The 22,419-nt window shown below is 37.4% G+C and overlaps 1 protein-coding gene across 1 annotated transcript in view; it reads right to left on the bottom strand.

Annotated features, from left to right (window-relative positions):
- Positions 1–22,152, bottom strand: part of LOC122355139 (cadherin-12) — a 121,185-nt gene extending 99,033 nt beyond the window's left edge. The window contains exon 1 of the mRNA XM_043253169.1: positions 21,644–22,152. The gene's annotated coding sequence lies outside the window, so the exon portion shown is untranslated. The remainder of the gene's footprint in view (positions 1–21,643) is intronic.
- Between the last annotated feature and the right edge of the window lie 267 nt (positions 22,153–22,419).

Genomic DNA, 22,419 nt, shown 5'->3' with positions numbered 1-22,419 from the left:
TAATAACAACTTAGTAACATTTCAAATAAAATAAATTAATAAATAAATAAAATGTTGAATATGGCTCATTGAAACCTCATTGAGATGATTGTTCTTTAATAGTTTTCAATGGAGCATTTCATAGAGAAAAATTTCTTTGGCAAGTTGCCGATTATCCTCCATCTGTTATCATCTGCGTTTTCTTTTTCTTTTTTTTTTTTCTTTTGCGCTCATTTTTTTATCTTTTTTTGTCAGGTAGATCAGCCTCTCCCAGGTTCTAAGAGGAGGACAATATTTCCATGTGCTTTTGACTGCAGGCAATCCTATTGAAATATTGAATAGCTCAATTATAACATTCGCGAAAGCTTTGAAACTGCTTCAAGTGATTCTATTTCTGAGCCCGAGTGCTATTAAAACACCCCGGCGCTCCAGGTACGAGGAGTTCTCAAAACCCAAGATGTGAAAATGGATCGGAACTTCACGTAGGCATTTGCGCTCTCAATAGTGCGTCAGAAGTGTCAATAATTAAAATCCTCTGAAAAGGTTGTAAATGTAGGCAAAATTATTTTGAGAGGTCTCCACGAACACACGCAAGCGGGGTTTGATACGAGCAAGTGGAAAATGTAGCCACAGGGAATCCCCCTTTTTCCAGTTCATTCGAACCTGGGTGAAGATGTATGCGTGCCTGCATACGTAAACAGCTGGATGTCGCATCTAGCCTACGTGAAGCCATCCGCGCACCTATCATGAAGACCAATCGATACTCTTACTTGGCTTTCTCTGGGAAGTCAGCGGACGAACGGTAATCTATCATGTAAAACCCATTTAGGGTGCCAACATGCTCCAGTGCTTTGTTAGGTGCGGATGGTCATGTGTGCAAAGCCAGAAATGGCAGAGTGGTAGATTAAAAACAGCTATAGAGGAAGAATAGGGCGATGCGAACATAAGAAAAGTATGAGACCTTCCCAATCGTGCAGACATACAAAACTCGCTATTGATTTCCCCAGGGAAATTAGTCGTATGGTGATGCACATCCAGGCTAGGCCTTGCAGCACAATGTAATTTACTTTTAATGTATTACTACCTCCTCAATATGACTCATCATGCATTTTGTATATGCTAGTGTGTTTGTATGCCATTTGTTTTTACATGGTCTCACGGCCTAAAAGTAGCTGGTGACGAGAAGTGAAATACGTTCCAATAAGTACATATAGCAGCGGTTTCTAAAAGTAATGAACACTAGAGGCAGTAAAAGTCTATTTCTGGGACATTAATATAGCGATATCAATATGCTAGAAGATTTGAAAACTGATGCTTTTGAATGTCAGCATCACACATATCCAGCTTCATATCTATGGGTTTTCATAGACGCTATGTTTGTTCGGTAGCTCAACGAATACAACGATGCATTTGAGAGGTGGTTCAACAAAACGGTTCAAATCTGCGTAAAAGAAAGTTCAAATGGCACGGTTGCATCAACAAACGCAGTTTTATATCAGTTTATATCAGCATTTTCTGACACTATCAGATGGGTTTAGGGTTGGATTCGATGTATTTCCAACATGATAGAGCGTTTACTTTATTGCAACAGTCCCCAGATATTGTAATCCCCAACCGCCGAAATACAAGCTAAAGCAACATAATCAAAACAACAAATAATTTGCAATTGAAACAGCAATAAGCACCTATTTCAAGCTTATTAAAAGTGCCAGGGCTCACATATTGAACCAGTGTTTTTAGCGCCACTCAGTAGACGTTTCATTTTAAAGCTGCAGTGATATGTATTTTTAATACGTATCTCACGTCTCGCGCCCCCAGGTATGTTTATGCAATGAGACCAGGTTGGTTTGTTTCCTCCTGGTTGCTCTGGAGCAACCGTGAAGAGCTGGTTTTGAATGTAAAAGATAATCTGCTTTCTCATAAACATTTTTTTATGCCGTCGCCCCCACACAGTGTACCGTATGTAGCACGTTGTGGCACACGGAAACGCTGCAGTGACACAGGAGAAAGTCTTGTTGCTTAAAATCTCTCCATCCTTGATTTGACCCATGGAGGAAAGCGGAAATTGGTTAGCCTTGGGCGTATTTGTGCGAGATTTAATTACAAGCACCGTTGGACTTAAAGGAATTTACGACAAGAGCTTGTTATTTAAATGAGCGAATACGTTCAGTGAAAGAGCTGACTCTTTGCGGAGTATAGGAAATCCTCAACTATCTCAAGAGAACGGTCTTGATGGCTCCCTGTAGTGCTCTATATAAAAAAAACAAAAAACAAATGCAGACTGCAGGCACTTCACTGCAGGAAAAGTAGGACAGGGTTTGATTGACCTTTTTTTTGGTGCAGAGAATGCTGAAGATAGCTGATTTCAAGACCTGCTGGAATGAATTGGCCCTTTTCTCTCTGAAGGAATGTGTGTTTTGTTGTGCTCCGGCTTTTGGTTGATTCATAATTCCCTTTGAACGTGTTGCTAACAAGAATGTAATGACGTTCCAAATGCGCAGCCTCTGTCATGAATAGATAAGCGCTGTTTTGGACTCCCAAATATTCATGTTTTTGTTTGGGTTACTACGTTATGCTGTAACTTCTGGTGGATGTGTAATTTGAAAACTTTCGTGCATATGTGTTCCTTTGGCACAAAATCAGTCATACTGGTAATTTTTTTTAAACTGAGATATATCATTTGAAAGTTAAACAGATATGCTTTTCATTGATGTATGGTATGTTAGGCTAGAACTGATATTTGCCTTATTGAGATGTAACTGTTTTAAATTATTAAGATAAAATATTGCAAAAATCTCATGTAAAGTTGTCCAAATTAAGTTCTTATCAATGCACATTACTTAAGTTTCTACTTTTTTTAATGTAGGAAATTTACAAAATGTCTTTATGAAACATGATTTTTAATTAATTTCCATGATGATTTTTGGCATAAAAGAAAAATCTATGATTTTGACGCAGGCTATTGCTACAAATATGCACGTTACATATGACTGGTTTTGTGGTCCACGTTAGTTTCAGGATCCAAAATGTTGGAAAATATTTAGAAGGACTGATTGACTAGCTTATTGATTATTTTTATGTCTATGTTTTTTGATAACTGTATGGTCTTTTGCATTATCGCAGTACTTTAGCTTTTTTAAAGCTAAAAAGTAAGAGCAAAAAGTACATAATTAATTTTAGTAGTAACAATATTAATAAAAAACTTTTTTTATTTTTATAGTTATTTTATTTTAAAAAAATTGTACATATTATTTGTAAAATTTTCAAATTAATGCTATTCTTCCAAAATTTCTATCCATTAAAAAATTAAAAAAATACAATAAAATAAATGATCATTATTTATGTAAAACATTAACTAGCACAACGATTTAAAAAATATATATAATAATTGATTCTGAAATTCAGTAAATCAGTATATTCAAATGTTTTTTTGAAGGATCACAAAACACTGAAGACTGGAGGAATGATACTGACAATACAGCTTTGCATCATAAGAATAATTTATTTTAATATCGTTATAATAATATATCATTGTAATACTATCAAAATAAATGCAGTCTTGCTGAGCATAAGAAACTGCTCACGATGAGTTCTAAACTTGTAGGCCTAACAGATGTTTCACTTTTTTTTTGTCCTTCATCTTCTCTGCAAGAACAGTAAGCCGAGAACTAACCAACCTCAGTAGGGGCTCTACAATCTCTCTGGATCACTGAGGATGAGAAAGATCAACCCTCCTGGTCCCAGTATACTTAGACTATAAGCTAGCTCAGATGCCGCGTGTGCCATGTTCTGCCGAATGGAACAGAGAACAGTGACATACTCTAGACTGAGATGCTGTTTCAAATAGAGCTGTTTCAAACAAACAAAAAAAAAACTATCGCATACTGTATGTGGTGTTACGCCTGCAAGGCTCCCAAAAGCACTGGCGTATCTATATGCAAAGTATGCTGAGCACTCCTGATTATCTCTCAGCAGGCCAAAATGGGCAGAGTCATTCTTTTTTAACAGTGCTTCTCGACAGATGTTGGATGATGACATTTCTCCTGTTCTGGAACGCTGAAATGTATTTATTCAGTTTCATCCCGTTACTATTTTGTTAGCTATTTCAGCAGAAAGTTTTGCTAGTGGCACAAGACTTGCGTTTTAGTAATAAAACTAAACATGAGTGAAAGTGTCTACAAATAATTCAGGAAGACGGTTATGCAATTTAATTTGGATGATGCCATTTTTCTACAAAAAAAAAAAAGAATAACAATGAATAAAAAAATAACTAATAAATAAATCAATACAAATGAAACTTATGTTCTTTATTTAATTAAACTCTGTATTTTATTTTATTTTATTTTATTTCATGAAACATAATAGTCCTTTAAATATTTAATTTATTTAATGTCACAATATAATACAAATGTCCCAGAAAAAAAAAAAAAAAGTTTAAGAAACTACTTATTTTATTTTATTAAAATCGAAAACTGTTGTTTTAAATTTTGATACCAATTTAAAACCAAAATTATACAACTAAAATATTTTAAAAAGCTAATTTATTGTTGTTGTTTTTATTTCAGTTTAAATATAAAAGTTACTTTAACTGTTTTAAAGTTGAATCTAATTATTTATTTATTTAGAAAATCTCGACTACATTTTTATCAAAAAAAATATATATATATTTTATTTTTTGTAATTAAACAGCCAAAGAACAGTGACTGAGCTTCTCTCCCTCTCTTTAATGTGTTATCTTAATTACGAACAGTTTGTAGTGCAAACATCTTTACCATTTACTGCACCGTGTTATTCTCCTTGTTATTTACCTATAGTAGCTAATGAACCGAAGGAAAAAGGTGGATAGGAGCAATGTAGTGGACAGCTGCATTAATTACAAGATCTGAGTTGTGTACTGTTTATATACTGTTTATAAAACTGACTGTCTTTACATAATTTGTAATACTTTGTCCAGGATTGCCCATCGCTGCATCAGTGAAGTGCTTCTTCTGTTTTTCTTACTGGCTTGTGCACTGGCAAAACCTGTCAGTAGCTTTAGTGCATCATCCATCTCTCGGGTTTAGAAGAATGGTTCACATGAGTATGTGAATTCATTTATGTGTTTCTACATTTCCAGTTGGTAATGTATTTTTCCTCACCCTGTAGGTCATGTTTGATGGAGAGAGAATATGTGAGTATGGGCGAGGTGGGAAATAACTATTGCCTTCCCTTCACCTGCAGAGTATCAGGTTCAACCCCGCTGCCGTCCGTATGCAACACCAACTCCGCAGGAACGCTCACCACATTCATATTTCCTCTGCTCTTATTCTTGCTTTTTCTTTTAATTCTCCAGCTCCACAGTCAGAGCCACAATTAATTACTTAAAGGGGCAGATAATTATCTCTTCTTATGTTTAATGTTATGCAGCTGCAGTATAATGAATAGTGTGTGTGTGTGTGTGTGTGTGTGTGTGTGTGTATATATATATATATATATATATATATATATATATATATATATCAAAATATTGAGAGAGAATAATGATGCTTGCTTTTCATGTTTTGGTTTGGTTTAAGTAGTAAAACTGAAACTGGTTGCCATTGGATGTACTTTAAGAATCTGATCTGTACTGAACACTGCCTGAATATTCATCCCTTCCCCATTGTTGGCTTGCAGCAGGTGAAGAGACTTTTTATGAGCAGGCCGTTTATCCTATTTCTATGGTGCAGACAGATAGCAAGCGAAGTGAAAGGAAGAGGTGAAGTAAAGCACAGGGAGCTGCTCGGAGAAACTTATGCACTACAACACAATTCATTTTCAGTGAGATGGGCAGGCGGAAGGGAAAAAGAGCAGTCGCGTGTCCCATGAAACTGCATGAATATGCAGCCCACATTGCTGTGTGCCTGTTAATAAGGTCATCTGCTACTGTTCAAGCAGGGTTGCCAGGTTTTTTCAGCAAAACCTGCTCAATTGCTTCTCAAAACCAGCCCAAATTGCAGAGGCAGGCGATATGCTGATGTTCCACTTTGACATCAACATGAAACGGTTTTGGATTTGTTTTAAAAAAAAAAATCGACTCTTTCTTTTGAGAGACAACAACTTTATACACGGTCCACTTTTAGATTTAAAACTATGCAGGTTGTTTTCATTTACTTAGAGTTATGGTACATAATGTCATTTTCAAAAATCCATAATAGGGGGACTTTAACAACCACAATGTGATATGCTTATAAAATAAACCGACTGTGAAAAACTGTGCCTTGAACAGTCTACTTTGATGCTCTTTGCGGGGGAGGTTCCCACGGGAACGCTTCATCTAAATGAAAACGTGAATTAATTCTGCATTAAAAAAGCTCATAAACACTACTTTACAAATTCGACCAATCACTGAAGTTTGGAAAAAGGAATCATCGAAGGAATCTTTTGGCGATCCTCAAAAACAAGGTACAAATAAACGCATTATAAGTGTTTTATGACCTTGCGTGCATGTCAACCTGTTGTTTGGGATTCTCAAAAAGCACGATGTGAACTTTTCGTAACCCATAATAGGGGCACTTTATAGAAATGAGAAGGATATCAAGATTGGTCAAATATGACATTGTACCTCAGTGATCTGGCATAGTGTAGGGTACATCCAGCATGAGTCAGCATGAGCACAGTGATATATGGTGAACAAAACTTCGGCATCGATAGCAAATTGCCCTCAGGTGCCTGTCATAATACTGGGTCTAACAGAAAAATGCCATCTTGTTATGCGAGATTGATCATGTAGTTTCTGAATTACATTTCGATAAAGAGATACCATGCAGCGATATCCTGCCGCTTTGACATCCTTTCCTGTTTTTTTCCGTCCATCAAAACGTATCGGTTTCCTACCTTAAACCTTTCACCTTTCCCAGACTAAACTGAATGCATTAACCCGTGCTCTTATCAAAACCGGCTCGCTTCTTTGTTTCCAGGAAAGGCTCTGAAAAACAGTGACCTTCAGCCTTCCTTCATTCACCGCGCTACTCGCCGGGCCCTCAAGACGCTTCGGCTCTGTCAGGATGATTTCTTATTCCATTTTGGTAGTTGAAGAGCAATGCTTTATCTCTAGCCCGGGTTCATGGTTTATGCGAGGCAGTCGTGCCGGAACGGAGGGGGGCCGAGCCCTAATCCAAACTGTAAGCTGTTTAGTCAAAGTATGGTGATGAAACAACGTCCTTCGCAGTCACTGTAATTTAAAGGGGGGCTTTGGGAACATGGGCAATTTTGTCGTAAATCCATAGCCGTCTGAGTCTTTGAAGGATTGACAGATACTGTTTTAACTTTTCTCTCTTCAGTGACTCCTTTTTGTTCAAATACTGGTTTGATTTTTTTGCCCATTGTAAGACAGAAGGTCGAGTTTGCGTAAGTCTTTGTGAGGGGCTTGTGGGATGTGGATCTTTGCTCTGAGGTGCTGGAAGGTTAATCTGCATTGGCTCGGATGTGGGTCAGGATTGACGAGGCGTGGACAGCATGTTGGTTTCTTACTGTTACACACATCAATCATCAAGTTGTTACTCCAGCAATAGCATTTGAATTTGGCTGAAGGCTGCTCAAGGGGAATGTTTTTTGTTTTTGTTTTTCCTTTCGGGGTCGCCAAATTTGGCCTGATTACCGTTTTTTTTTTTAGTCCTGTTCCTTTTTTGCACTCAAGAAAACACTCTTATTCCTCCCGCTTAATGTGATTTGAACACATCCGTTCCTGGATCAACATCCTTTGCTGTAAGAGTATTTTCATCAACTGTTCAATCTGGTCTCGTTGATTTTAGGGGCAGTCTAGGGCTTCAGAGTAAGGCTATATTCATAAATAAATAGATACATCAATCATTTTTTAACCCCTTCAAAACTAATTCATGCTTTAGGTTTATATATATATATATATATATATATATATATATATATATATATATATAAGTATGTTATGTTGTATACCATATGTTAAAATAATCAAAATAATTTCTGAACATTTTACTCTAATTTTAAATGACTGTTTCATTATACTTTAGATTAAGCTTTGTTTAATTATTTATTAAATCAATACAAAACACTTGTTGCCAAAGGGATTGTCATTATAAAAATTCATAAATAAACAAATTTTTGTTTCATCACTTTTGATGGATTTTTTGTGCAACTCTAAAAAAGGGGTAAATAAAAAAAAACAGAAACAATTAGTTTTCTAATGACATGTTCTTCAAGACGTAGGAAGGCTAAATTGTCTTGCTTTGAAGCATAATTGTTATAATCCAGAGTAAAATAATAGATGCACTTAGAAAAGAGCAGCACTGCAGGCTAGAAAGCCCAAGAGTCTTGCCATGTATGAATACTTTAATGGTTGCTTATGTTTAATGCTAAGACTAATCGGTGACCATCCTGAGATCAGGCAAATGTCACTGGTATTTACTCTGTAAAAAGGGAATCGTGAGAGCAAGGTAAGACCGTGACCCTGCAGGAAGGGAACATGAGAAGAAGAGAAAGCAGAAGCTGGAGGGAAAGAGAGAGAAATCTCTGTGATTGATGAACAAACACTGAGGCTGTTTGCTCCTTCCATCCAGCTCAAGGGAAACAGAAAACCACGCCAAAATCTGAGCCAGAAAGCCTCACTTCACTAAGGTTTGAGCCGCTGCAGCAGGAGCGTAAAGAATGAGATTTTTTATTTAATTATGAATCGCAGAATACCATTATTTGGGAACGAACATAATATTGTATTTGTGCGTTGACCTTGTGTAGCATCTGCATCACAAGAAAGTAAAATGTCCAGTGTTTGAGGTGAACGGCATGTTAAATTGTCTCTGAAACGGTTAAATATTGCTCAAAAATTATAATGTTATTATGTTGTTTGTTATACTATATCACAGTAATAAAAAAAATATATATAGTAGAAGGTTTATGCTCAATAGCATTTCAAATTAATGGCCCACCTACACTAAGCTCAACTCTAAACCTTACAAAAAGTTTTAACAAAAGTACAAATGAGATTAAAATGCATTTGCTGAAACGTCCATGCCTTTTTAGCTTCCTAATACGAGGCTTTGAGTTCTATTGTGAAGTATCGTGACTGGTTATTAATGGAACCCATAACCAAGCTCTCCAACTCAAGTGCAATAATGTTACATCCAAAAACCATACGTAAGTTATGTCATTTAAATGGCAAAATATTTTAAAAAAATTTTTGCAATCGTATTGTACAAGTACATTTATGCATGCGTATGTTTTTTGCAGTTTTAGGCTATTTCCAATGAGCCTGGGTCCCACAGTAAATGTATGTTAGCTTAAACGTTATTACATTATGACATTCTGTGGTCCAAAACTTCTAAATAACAACCGCTGAACTGTATGTTGTATCTTTGTTGTTGTAAGAGGAAGATAATCCTATCATACTGGCTTTGATGGTGAAATGAGGTCAAATGGAGTAAGCAAGTATATTTATATTCTCATGAAATTCAGCTTTGTTGTAGATCAGACAGATGACACATCAACAGATGTAAAACCACTTGGATGATACGCTTCAAATGAACAGTTGAACAGTTTTCTGATGAAATCCAGCGCACCACTGAAAAACGTCTTTATGTATTTATATACTAAAGGAAATTGAATGTATGTACTGTACTGTATACACTACACTTCATTTTCTTTTTCAAAAATTCCTGACCCATTGGACTGGGAAATGACTTGATCAGGGGAAACGCTTTTTCCTCTTAATGAAATGAAGATAGGTTTTGGCATGCATGGATATAACCTCAAATTTTCTGTGACATTCAGCAGCGGATGAAATATTAATTTCAAAGAGGTAGGAAAGGGCTCTGGTGAAATGCATGATTAGAAAGTAATACTTATTCATACTGACAACCTGTGTTTAAAATGAGTTTTTTCAGTCAAAGGCTCCGCTTTGGCCCTAGTTGTGTTTAAATAACGTGGTCAGCGTCGGTAATCTAGACAGATGCAGTATATAAATAGTTTTAGTGAGATGGATCTTTCCTCTGTCTTCCATTTTCACTTAATTACACAGTTTCCAAGGATTAATGCACCTCTAAATAGTCTTATTAAGCCAAATCAAGGCGTTCGTGTTATTTCAGCTTCTCGAATGCATTCACTAAACTGTCATGCTTAGAAAATCCCGTATTCTTTTTCCTCAGCAGTCATACGCACTCAAATTTTACTTCAGTCTCATAATATCAGACACAATTTCTGACGGCTGTGCTAGCTAGAGGGCTCTTTGTGATGGACAAGTGCAAGACAATTTGTGGGGCGGCACTCAGTGCTGTCACTCAAACCATCAGCTGTCTTCTTCCGCTGCAACTACAAACAGTCACCTGTCATCCATGAACATGTAGCTCAGCTGCTAATGAACAGCGCCAGTAACTCGTTTCACTACTACATAGTTTCAGGCGCCTTTATTGTGTTTTGATGCAAACACCACATTCGTTCATTTTAGACAAATATGGCATTTTTTTGGTGACAAATGGAACATTTTTAATTGACGAGGAAGCGTACATAACTCAGTCCAAGTGTACTCGTGCATTTGCAATCATTTTGTAGATAATATTAACCATAGTCAACGGTTTGCACTCAGCCATTCGTCATCATCTTCCATTAATCAGTGAAAATGCATGTTAGTCCAGGGTCCAGAGATAATAAAGGTAACTGACTTCATGCAGGCCAGAGTTGAGTTTATATATCAGATGAGACTTCTCGGTCTGACACAGGAAATCTATTCATAGAAAACCCCTCAGCGGGGCTTGACAACTTCCAGGTATAGATGAGAGTGAATATGTATGGATGATATTGATGTGACACTTTGGGGCGTTTGTCTGAAAGAAGCATCTCTAATGCTTTGAAGTTGCTTCATTGATTTTGTTTAGTCACCGCTTGTGGCTGAGACTCTCTCCTTGTCACCCCTTCTTCCCTCTTCGCTTCCTCTTATTTTTATTGTTTTTGCACAACAACCACTTGAAGCTTTTGATCATCTAGCAGAATTCAGGCTTTCTCTTTTCCGTACTATCCCCGCTGCCATTCAGAAAGGGTAAAAGAAAAAGACGGAGAAGAGTCACAGAGAGAGCGAGAGACTGTAATATGGCTGGGGGAAAATAGTCCGAGCCCATCTCAGAGGACCATTAGACTCTTCCCCACTTCCCCTGTTCGTAAACTAATAGTCATTCACCTGGTTGACAGGAAATCTTTCCCTTGGTGCCGATGGGGCGATGGCTGGGTTATGTTTAAGGTTACAGAGCCTCGGAGGAGAGCATCAGTTCTGCGGGCCTCCTCTAGCATTCCCGTGAGCCGTGGGGCTTCACCGACGACCCCAGACTGATGAATGCAGCTAAAGCGGTAAGAGAGATGCGCTGCACAAATGTCTGTCAGTCTGAGGATATATTGCTGGCTGCAAAGAAGAGTTGTTGAGAGTTTATCTGGAGGCCGATTACTAGCCTCGGCCTCAGAGAGACACCCACAGAGAGTCTGATGAATATTATAAAACCTGGAGTTCTATGAATGCCAAAGCATATCTATATATCGTTCTGCCATTCTATCTGTTTTTCTATCGATTTATCATTCTGTCTATTGTTCAGTCTATCATTCGATCTATTTTTCATTTTATCATTCTTTCAATCGATTGTCTTTACCTATCTATCTATCTATCTATCTATCTATCTATCTATCTATCTATCTATCTATCTATCTATCGTTTTATTGTTCTATCGTTTTATCAGTCGTTCTTTATCTATCTCTGTATCATTCTATAATTGATCATTTATAATCTATAATCGTTCTTTGTCTTATTGTTCTATTTATCCTCTATTGTTCTATCGTTCTATTACTTTATCAGTCGTTCTTTATTTATCTATCTATTGTTCTATTGTTCTATCATTTTATCAGTTGTTCTTTATCTATCGTTCTATTATCATTCTGTTGTTCTATCATTTCATCAGTCATTCTTTATCTATCATTCTATCTATCGTTCTGTCGTTCTATCTATATATCTATTGTTTTACCTTGCTGCTATCCTTTATCTATTTTTTCTATTGTTCTATCTATCCATGTTTTATTTATCATTTTCTCTATCCCCCCCAAATTCTCAAACCAACAAGCTTTTCTTTTCTAGTTAAACATTTCTGAAGTTCAGTTTAACTTTACTTTCTTTGATTCACATTTACATATAATCCTCCATCCTGTTTGCCAACTCAATTAAATCCAAATTTTATCAATTCAAAAAAGTTCATTTTCATATCAATTTAGAACGTCACACGGCCCTGTTTCACATTGTTTCATCACATTTTCTAGCCTCTAGTGTAAGTAATACCGCAAGGTCAACCCTCATACTGTCTATATGGGTTGAGTTCAGTGTATGTTTGGACATGTCATGCTGAGATTGATCCAAATGCAGCACATGTGGCAGTATATGCACACACACAATAACTCTCTTTCTATTTTACACACGAGTGCTCACACATTTTCTGTCCCTGCCGCAGAGGTGGCGTTTTCCCGCACGGCTCTGGTGGGACTTCAGCCAGTTCGTTTCTGTCTGGATGTTGTTTCACTGCGTGGGTTTCACTTCGGCCCAGGAAAACCCATGAATATATTCAAAATTTCTTCAACGGCCTGAACACATCAGCTATCCAAATGGCACTGTCCTTTGACAGATATTCAAATGGTGGGAAAAATAAATTACACCTCATGCAATTTCGGCGTATTGGAATAGAGAAAAAAGAAATTATTCACGTAAAACACAGAAAAGTATCAAAGCTATGCAGAGATACGAGTTAACAGTATTAGGACAGAACAAGTGGAAAATGTCACTGCACAGAGCATCCACGGAAAGAAGAAAGGAATGTTTAAAAAGAAGAAATATCGTTGCACGGTGTGTGAACCGCATGCTGTTGAACAGAAATGAACCATGCAGTGAGGAATGCAAATGATACAATCACATGGTGATCGCAATGTTTTTTAACTCCCGTGTTCTGACACATTTCCAACTAAAACAGAATATTTAGTGATAGATAATGAGGGGTGAGACCTAGTTGTATTTTGACAAAGGCTTGCTTGAAAGTACAAACAAACAAACAAAAAAAAACCCTGTCATCTGACAGTTGGAATTTTTTTATTATTAGTTCATATGTTATTATATGTCTTTTTCTGTGCAACCTTGGTTGCATCATAAAACATGTTGTTTCAAAGCTGAGAAAAATACATTTGTTTTTAATTTCTTAAACAGACCACAAAAATATCTACAATATCATTCCATGTGCTCTTTTTTTCTTTACATTACAGAAGATGTTTTTGTTTTGCGTTTTTTCGCCACTGTCTTTAACTTCCTTTATTCTGCTTCCAAGCCACCTCTTCATTGGCAAAGGATTTGTCTGCATCCCACCTTTTCTTGCTTTTCTTTCCCTCAATGGAAATGCAATAATGCGAGTTCTTCATTGTCTGCAAACCCTTAGAGAAAATGCAGAGAACGAGGAATAGGGGATAAGAAGGGGAAAAGGTGTTTGACTCTTATAGCAGTTAGTATGTAGATGCGCTGAAGCGTGAGTGTTCATGCTACCGCCATGTAGTGTGTGTACGAGTAGCTGCTGGAAACGAGCGGGAAGGATGGAGACAAATCAATATAAACGATGAGGAGAAGTGGCTATCATTCAGGGGGGAAACAGGTGCAATATCTCTCTCAGATAGGAGCCCATCCATCACAGCCAGACTTTAATTTGAGATGTTTAGGCCCCCTTCTGCTGATTGTCTCACAGTGTGTGTGTGTGTGTGTGTGTGTGTGTGTGTGTGTGTGTGTGTGTGCTGGTGTGTAGGGGTGGCAGGTGGAGGGTGACAGTGAGGGGTTACATGTTCAAAATAAAGCAAAAAAGCTTGAAAATGGTAGAAAAGCTGAGGTCTGATGGCGGAAAAAGACACATGTGAAAAAAAAGGTGGCTCTGTTCCAGTGCCAAGTGAGCTGCTTTTCTGTTTGATACAAAGAGAGTAACTGAACCGTAATGGACTGATCTGAAATGTTCCAGATGCAAGGTAGCTCTCTGTGTTACACGAATAGCACTCTTCTTGCACTCTTCTTTGGCTAAGTTAAAACACCTTATTATATTTGCACTGTCATTCAAAGGTTTGAGATCAGTACACGTTTTTGAAAAATACTTTATATTCACCAAGATTGCATTTCTTTGATCGGCAAAATATAAATCAAATGAGAGAGTATAAAAATAGAGCATAAATGAATAGTATTGCAATATATAGTTGCTTTCTATGTTACTATATTTTAAAAGTTTGGGGTCAATATAAAGTCTTGTATGTTCACCAAGGATGCATTTATTTGATTAAAAATACAATAAAAACGTAAAAATAATACAATGATATTACAATTTTTAATTTCATAATTTTTTTTATTTTGTATTTTCTATATATATATATATATATATATATATATATATATATATATATATATATATATATATATATATATATATATATATATGTGTGTGTGTGTGTGTGTGTGTGTGTGTGTAAGAATACAACATTTAAATGTTGATGGCAAAGCTGAATTTTCAGTAGCCATTATTCAATAAACTTTTTTTTTTTTTGAAAACGGTTGTGCTGCTTAATATTTTTTGGAAACTCTCTGCAACATTATACATGTCTTCACCGTATCGTTTAACAAATGCAATGTATTCTTGTTGAATAAAATTATTACAATCTTTCAAGTAAATAACCTCCAAATCCCCACCATTTTGAACCACTACCACTACTTTGTGTTTATATTTTTAGGTATCAACATAAAAAATGTAAAAATAAAAAAATGCTTTATTTAACTCCATCGGCCATCTATTTTTGGAGCTTGTTGCAAAGCATCATGGGCTTGTATTCTTTTAGAACCTATGCAATGCTGCCATTGAATTAGTCTAAAAGAAAGTACTTATAATGCCTAGCTACGTAGGCAGCCTGGTAGCTTTTAGAACGGAGTTGGTAAACGCTGTATTATTCCCCCAACCTTGAAACGCGTCAAAATGATTTTCATTCTCTTTTGCTTTTTTTCAGGCTGCTATCAGTTGAATAGCTTGTGCATCGGAGTTGGTGCATTATATGTTTCAAGACATGGCAGTAACAATGTCACGGTAGTGACGGATATAACTGTAACCGTACCAAGGTGACATCTCAATAGTGTGCGAGCAGACACGAACGCACACTCGCAAGCAGCACTGCCTGTGATAAAACACTGCAGAAATGAGTCCCTTTATTGAAGCTTTAAACTACATATGGCCCAAGGTGAAAGGAGTCCAAATAATCTCAATTATTGATCGGCGTCGGGCAGAAGGCTCTCCGCAGGAGTGTTTGAGGCTCTGAGTGTTGATGGCAGGCATATCCGGATGAGTGATCTGGTCGGATCTCTCGCTCTGGATGAAAATGATAATGGATACTCTGATACACACACGCACACATCCAAGTTCAATACCAGGAGCTATCATCGCTGCAGACACGGAGAAGGGTGAGAGCTGCTGCTCTGTCCTTCCATTAAAATTACATAGGTGAAGAGAAAAGAATAGAGACGGGAAAGCAAGAAGTAGGATCCTAGAAAGGGTTAGAGATGCAGAAAGAAAATAAAGAGATTAGAAAAAGCAGAGCACCGAAAGAAAGAACTTAAAAGAGCAGTTCGCTTACAAACGAAAATTCTGCCATCATTTTTTCACCTTCATGTTGTTCCCTGTATGACTTTCTTTTTTCTGTAGAGCACAAAAGAAGAAATGCGCTATTTCCATCTAAATAAATGGTGACTTAAGCTTTCAAGCAACAAAAAGCATCATGAAATGGATCCATATGACTCATGCAGTATAGATTAATCTTCTGGATTCATATGATATGCAGCATTTTGTGATAAAAAAAGACCTTTGACAATCCTTTCCTCCAATAAGCTGTTATTCATTGTGACTAGTCTATAACAGGATGATTCATTAATTTATCATCCTGACTGGATTTAGAATCATATTCAGAACTGAAAACTGATGAATTCCACATATATGTTTTCCAGTCATCTGCTGTATGATGGGGCATCAGAATGTTACTTTCATGAGTTTTTAGAAGCTTTAAAGCTTCGGTATTCATATATTTATGAAGAGGAGCATTGAAAACATTCTTTACATTCCCCTCTTTCGTTTCCTGCGGAGGAATATCACACACTTTTGGAAGTCGAGGGTAGCTAAACGTTGACAGAGTTTTCATTTTTGGATGAAATATTTCTAGAACTAAGGCCTTGTTGATGTTAGATACGTATGCATTTGTTTTAACAGTTCCAAAAGTATTCATTTACTGACAGTCTTTCTGTTAACCGTCATAACTAGAATAATAAGTGAACTGAACCAGAGCGATTTGATTCATTAATGAATCATTCAAACTGGATTCAGATTCTGAACCAAATGTACTATTATAATAATTTCCTTTAAGAAGAGTTAAACCTGAATCTCTAATAATCATTCAGACTGAACTCTGATTCTTAATATAAACCGAATCTCCTGATGATTGCAATGATTTATTCCAAAACTGAACATTGTGACTAGATGTCAACTTTCTCAGTGAAAGTTGAACTTCAGCAGCCTCTTCTAGTCAGCTATCGCGTGTCATACAGAGCACTTTTGTCCTAAGCTTGAAAGCTTCACTCTCCATTTATTGTAATTTGATAGAAAAGAGCAAAGAAAAAACATTCTTAACATGTTTCGCGTTCTTCAGAATAAAGTTACATCGTTTTGGAGCGACGTGAAGTTGAGTGATGCCAGAGCTGTCATTTTTGGATGAACTGTTCCTTGAACTGTCTGAGGCCTTGTTGACTTTGGCATTAGAAAGGTTCAGCTGGCCTGTCGCGTCACCTCTCTGGCACCCATTCATTCTCCAGGATATCTGAAGGCCCTCGTCAATCACACAATAAGTACACGGGATTACCGTGGATCTTTCCTGCAGCCCACGAAGCGTTCGGCACACCAGAGAAGATATCCTGCTCTGTACAGCACTGCCCAACCATTCACTCCCTCAATGCTCTTGCACTGCATCAGCGATGGCTTTCTTAAAAAGAGAGCTTATTCAGCTGCATTATGCATTGAGATCGCTTTAAGAGAGAAGCAGAGATAAGCGGCTCAGGTTTGTGTGAATGAAAAGAGCCATTGGGCTGGTTGAAATAAGGAACTTCATGCTTTGGAGTGTAAAAGGAGTGTGAAGGGACTAAGAAGTGTGTAAAGGACGTGTTGTGAAGTATCTCTAGGCCATATCATATACTTTAGCAGCATTTTCTTTTCTCTAAAGTCCACTTATAATACTAAAGATTTCTTGCAGAAGAAACAGTAATCTTTTAGTTTTTCATGACCATTTGTCTCCTACTTTGTGACCTTTAGAATGAATAAACACTATATATTTTAGCTACTGTGCCATTAGTATTTTTATAGTACATTAATGCCCTTTTAAATGTGAAATGAGTAACTGCAATTACTAACTGTGGGTTTGTTGTGTATTCTAATATATCTAATGAAAACAAAATCGTATTATGTATATATATATATATATATATATATATATATATATATATATATATATATATATATATATATATATATATGCATATGCATACACTATATATTACACTACCAATCAAGTTTTTGGTTGGTATGATTTTTATTTTCTAAAAAAGGAAAAATGGTACTACTGTGAACTACTTGTCTATTATGTTTTTTTTTAATGTCATTTATTCTTTAAAGGCAAAGCCAAATTTTGAGCAGCCAAATAATTCAGTCTTAAATGCCAGAAATCATTCTAATGTACTGATATGTTGCTCAAGAGGCATAATATGTTTTTAAAGAATTTAAAAAGCACAGCATTGTTTGAAATATAATAACGATGCAAAATCATCGCTGTCTCTTTTTTTGTCAGTTTGAAAATAAAAATAATAATCTAACTGAACCCAAAAACAAAACAATACACGCAGAACTATGAAAGAAGTGCAATTTTTCTAGCAAACACTGTTTAAAATGAGAAAATCTGACAAATAACACTATACCTGTTTGACCGATTTTTTTTTTTCTTTCAGTTTTTAGCAGGATGGTGATCATGTATTATAGCAATTTTATTCCTGTACTTAATTTTGAAGTAGGTTTACTGTATTACAACAATTCTGCTCTTTCACTTATCTCTAACAGGATCCTCCAGAAAACACGGAGAGCCACAAAGAACACAATCTAATGGACTCTAATGGACCTAAATTTAAATACACTGTCAGAAATAAAAATGTGCACAAAGTACCTTTAACTTTTCAATACATTTGTATCTACGCCCAGTGGTGTTTATTGCTGCCTTATGGTACCCTTTAATGATTAGATAATGTACAAATACATTTCTTCTAAATCCATTTTTTTTTTCCTGACAACGTATCAGCTAAATTGTTTCTTGTGTTTGGGAATAATAGAGTTGCTTACCTACAAATAGGTGTTATATATACGGGCTGTCATATGTGTATATATGCTTTCTGAATGACCCATTTTTGCTGCTTATTTCCATAATGGTCTGGTTGAACTGGGAACAGAGCGTCTACATAGTGCATTGAATTAGAGCACGTAAAACCTTTGGTCCATGATATATGGTGTTTAATTTGCTTGTTTTATGGAGATGGATTTGCTGGGGGGTTTATGGCAATGGTGAAGGGGTTCAAGGTTAATTTGGACGTTTGGGTCTACACACACATGCACACGCACTCAAATATATCAGTGTGTCCAGCTGTTATTGACCCTTGTGTTCATGTCCCTGGACCCATGCCACTTCGTGTCATCCCTTCCTCTCAATTCCAATTGAATTCTGATGAGAGGGACATAGGGACATGTCAAGTCTTGCGTTCTCGATCCCCTCCGTCTCAGGGTTCCCATCTGCTTTGAGCTGATTAGACCTCATTTAGCTCACCCTCAAAGCCGTCTCTCCCTCAGAGCTGTCTCCCTCCCTCTGTGATGATCGTCTCTCTCGGATCTGTCTGTCTCTTGTGTTACCAACTGGTCAAAAGAGGATTCCTCATTAAACCCAATGCTAGCGCATCTGCTATAGCTCCCTCTGGGGAATTGGACTCTTGTTGGGACACGGCTTTGTTTTCACCAGTAGCTCAGATCACTAGAAGCTCTGCTTCTTCTACTGCCTGCTCTGATCTTGAGCACAAAAAGCAAACCGAGACCTGCCAGCTCGGGGTTTCTAAAGTAAGTTCAGGAGGGATCTTTGGATTGTCCCTGCCTACTGATTTCAGACACTGATTGAAGCCTGCCGTTCCTGGCCTTTGTAAAGTCTGGCTTGATCCCGGGAAGATATAGGATGCGTTTCAGCATCATCTGTGAGTTAAATTCTGTCCACTGACTGCTGTGCATTCATCTATTTTTTTTGTCCTAGAGTGTCCCACAAATCTGTGCAACCTTTAACAGATGGACGAGATCAGCTTTTTTTTTACTGTGGGATGCCGCAACAGATCAAATGAAAATAGGTGGATAATACTGTTTGAGATATTGTGTCATATTCCTAGCACATCAAGTCCTCTCATTTATGACAGCTAAAGATGGAGTCTGGATGAATTTAAGTGCATGTCACAGCTCACCTCCTATTATTTTTAATGCCGTTTTCTACTTTGTGGTTTATTCTAGGAATGCTGATGCAGAATTTTACTATTCAGAAGGGATTACGCCACACCGCTCCTGACACACACACATAACAGCTGCCACAATACGGTTATACAAACAACCAATAAAATTATAGATATGTTGTCTCTGAGGGAAAACTCAACACCGGAGTGTGATTCTATATTTGGTTACACTTGCCAAAAATAATGAGTGATTCTGACACTCATGAAGTGCTTTCCAAAGAGATTTCTAACATGAATCATTCGTTTGATACAGATAATGTTCATTTTGCAAAAAGTCTGAAGTGTTTCCCACAAGGTAATATGATGTTAGAAGAGTGCAACAACTTGTACAATGGGGTCCAAATATATGAGACCACTTAAAATGACTCTTTTTTTGGAATATTTTGTCATCTAATGCAACCCTTTTCCTTACAAATCGTTAGCATAGCGAAATGCCATGAACAGGAACATTTTACAAACATCTGCATGAACTCAATAAACCTGATGACCATGTTCTCCAGCATGATTTCAAATGTTCCAAAGAGCACCTTGTGCTGCACTGAAAGCAAGAACATCTGGTCTTTTGCATAAAGGAGTTCACATTTGATGAGCAGGAGACTACAGATATTTTGCGTGTATATGCAAAAACGTGCTTTACTCAATTTAAGTCTTAACTCTTAACTCTGTTTTAATTTTATTGATACCTTTCATTTTAAATGTTGAAATATTTTCCAGTCGTAAATCAATATATATATATATATATATATATATATATATATATATATATATATATATATATATATATATATATATATATGTATGTGTGTGTGTGTGTATATATGTGTATATATATTATTATTTTTTTCAGTATTATTCCTGTTGTTGACAGGGTATTAAAAAAGCCCATTGTGCATTCTCTGCTATCACACAATTCTTGCATTTGTTTATCCAAAAAAAGCAAGGCACATCTGCCTCACTAGAAACACAGACATACAGTAGACTTTAGAATTTTTATTTTTTTTTGGTTGTTGTTTTTTTTTTTTTGTCTCTGTGTGATTCATATACCTCAGCAACACAGAAACCGCTTGAGGTCTAATCCCTCTCGCATGTCACAAATTCCATAATCTCTGTGAGATTAAATTAACATGTACATAAACACCAGACCCCGGCGCTTGGTACATGAATATCTCTATTAATAGCATGACAATGATGTGTGAGAAACAAAGATTTAACAAGTGCATTATGCGGATTAAGTCTCGTTCTCTTTCATAATTCACAACATGCCAAAACTGTTCATTGCACTGCCGTTTCATCTGGGAACAAACTGTCAGGAAAACACTGCATTTTAGAGCCACTTGAGATATCCAGCGTTGCTAGTAATTTGTCTGTCTTTCCGAGTCCTCAAAAGCACTTGAAGCAAGTCCTTGATGCTGCCCAAATGTCTCCCGGTGGCAGCTTTTTTTTTTTTTTCTACCTGTGATTCACTACTTTGTGGTGGTGAGAAGCAAAGCGCACACCTGCTTTTATATGTAAATGCTGGCACACACTCATAATTGAGGCTCACACACACTTCAGGTATGAGTGTTTGCACTGGTGGGTTGCAATCAGGACCTCCACTCCAATCTCTGCAAGCATCAAGCCAGTTTTCACCTCGCTCTGTCAGGCAGCAAAACAACCTTCCCTCGGCTCAGCCTCCACAGTCAAGCTCTCGCTTCTTTCCAAAAAAAAAAAAAAAAAACGAGGACAGAAACTGTTCTAAAGGGTGCAGGGATTAATCACGAGCTTGTTTCCTTCCGGAGTCTAAGCACTGAAAGTATTGCAGCTTACATGGCTATCCGAAGGGGGATAAACGTTCATAATTGAAGATGCTGACAGGTCAGTGATTTAACCGGAGCTTGAGAGGAACCCAACACTTACACCAAGAGTTATGAGCTCTCTGTTTTTGCTCCACGCTCCCTAACTCTTCATTACTGCTCTGGTTAAAAAAAAAAGTCCACATCAGCAAAACACACACAGATTCAAGGGATTTGAGCACAGAAAATGTCCTACCTTAATTGAGTCCTTTTCCACCAGAGGAAATAGATGGATGGAGGCTTGAAATCAGTAAAATCCAAATGCTTCACAAACTGCCTTCCTTCATCTGCCCCTGAACCTCTTCGCCCTCTTCGTTTCACCTTGCCTTCGTTGTTTTAGTTCCTTGTTTTCTCATCTACTCTCTCTCAGGAGTGTACCGTTCTTGTTCATCCTGTACAGTACAGAAGCGGAGACAGATGCGCGTGCCGCTACTGAGGAACGGGGGAAAAGAGAGGTGAGCGAGCGCGAGAGAGAAAGAGAGAGAGGGCGCGCGCGAAAGAGAGTGCCAAAGTGTATGTCCCTGCGGTTTTAGAATGAACAGTGTGTGTGTGCGCGTGTGTGATAAAGAGAGGGAGAGAGAGAGAGAGAAAGAGAGAAAGAGAGAGAGTGACAGTGAGTGAGCTGGTCACAGAGAAAAAGACCGAGCGGAATGAGGGAACGCTTTGCTGACTGGCTCGCTGTCTCTCGGCTACGCGGTCCGTGGCGCGCGTGATTGGAGAGAGTGCGACCCCTGTCAGGTCTCCGGAGTGAGGGATCTTCATCAGCTAGATTAGAGAGATGGAGCCTCCCCTCCATCCCTCGTTCCCTCCCTTCACCCCTCCCTCTCTCCCTTCCGTCAGTCCCGCAGAGAAGCAGCGATCGGTGCGGTCATCGCAGGGATATGCTAATCACCCCCTTCCAAACTAATGCACTTGCAGGTGTCCTGCATTAGTGTGCTTTGTCGGTCTCTCTCTGTGTATTATTTTGTCTCT

The sequence above is a fragment of the Puntigrus tetrazona genome, chromosome 12 (assembly GCF_018831695.1).
Source record: "Puntigrus tetrazona isolate hp1 chromosome 12, ASM1883169v1, whole genome shotgun sequence".
Classification (NCBI taxonomy): domain Eukaryota; kingdom Metazoa; phylum Chordata; class Actinopteri; order Cypriniformes; family Cyprinidae; genus Puntigrus; species Puntigrus tetrazona.
The sequence above is the reverse complement of the archived record's forward strand: the minus strand, read 5'-3'. Positions and strand labels throughout refer to the sequence as shown.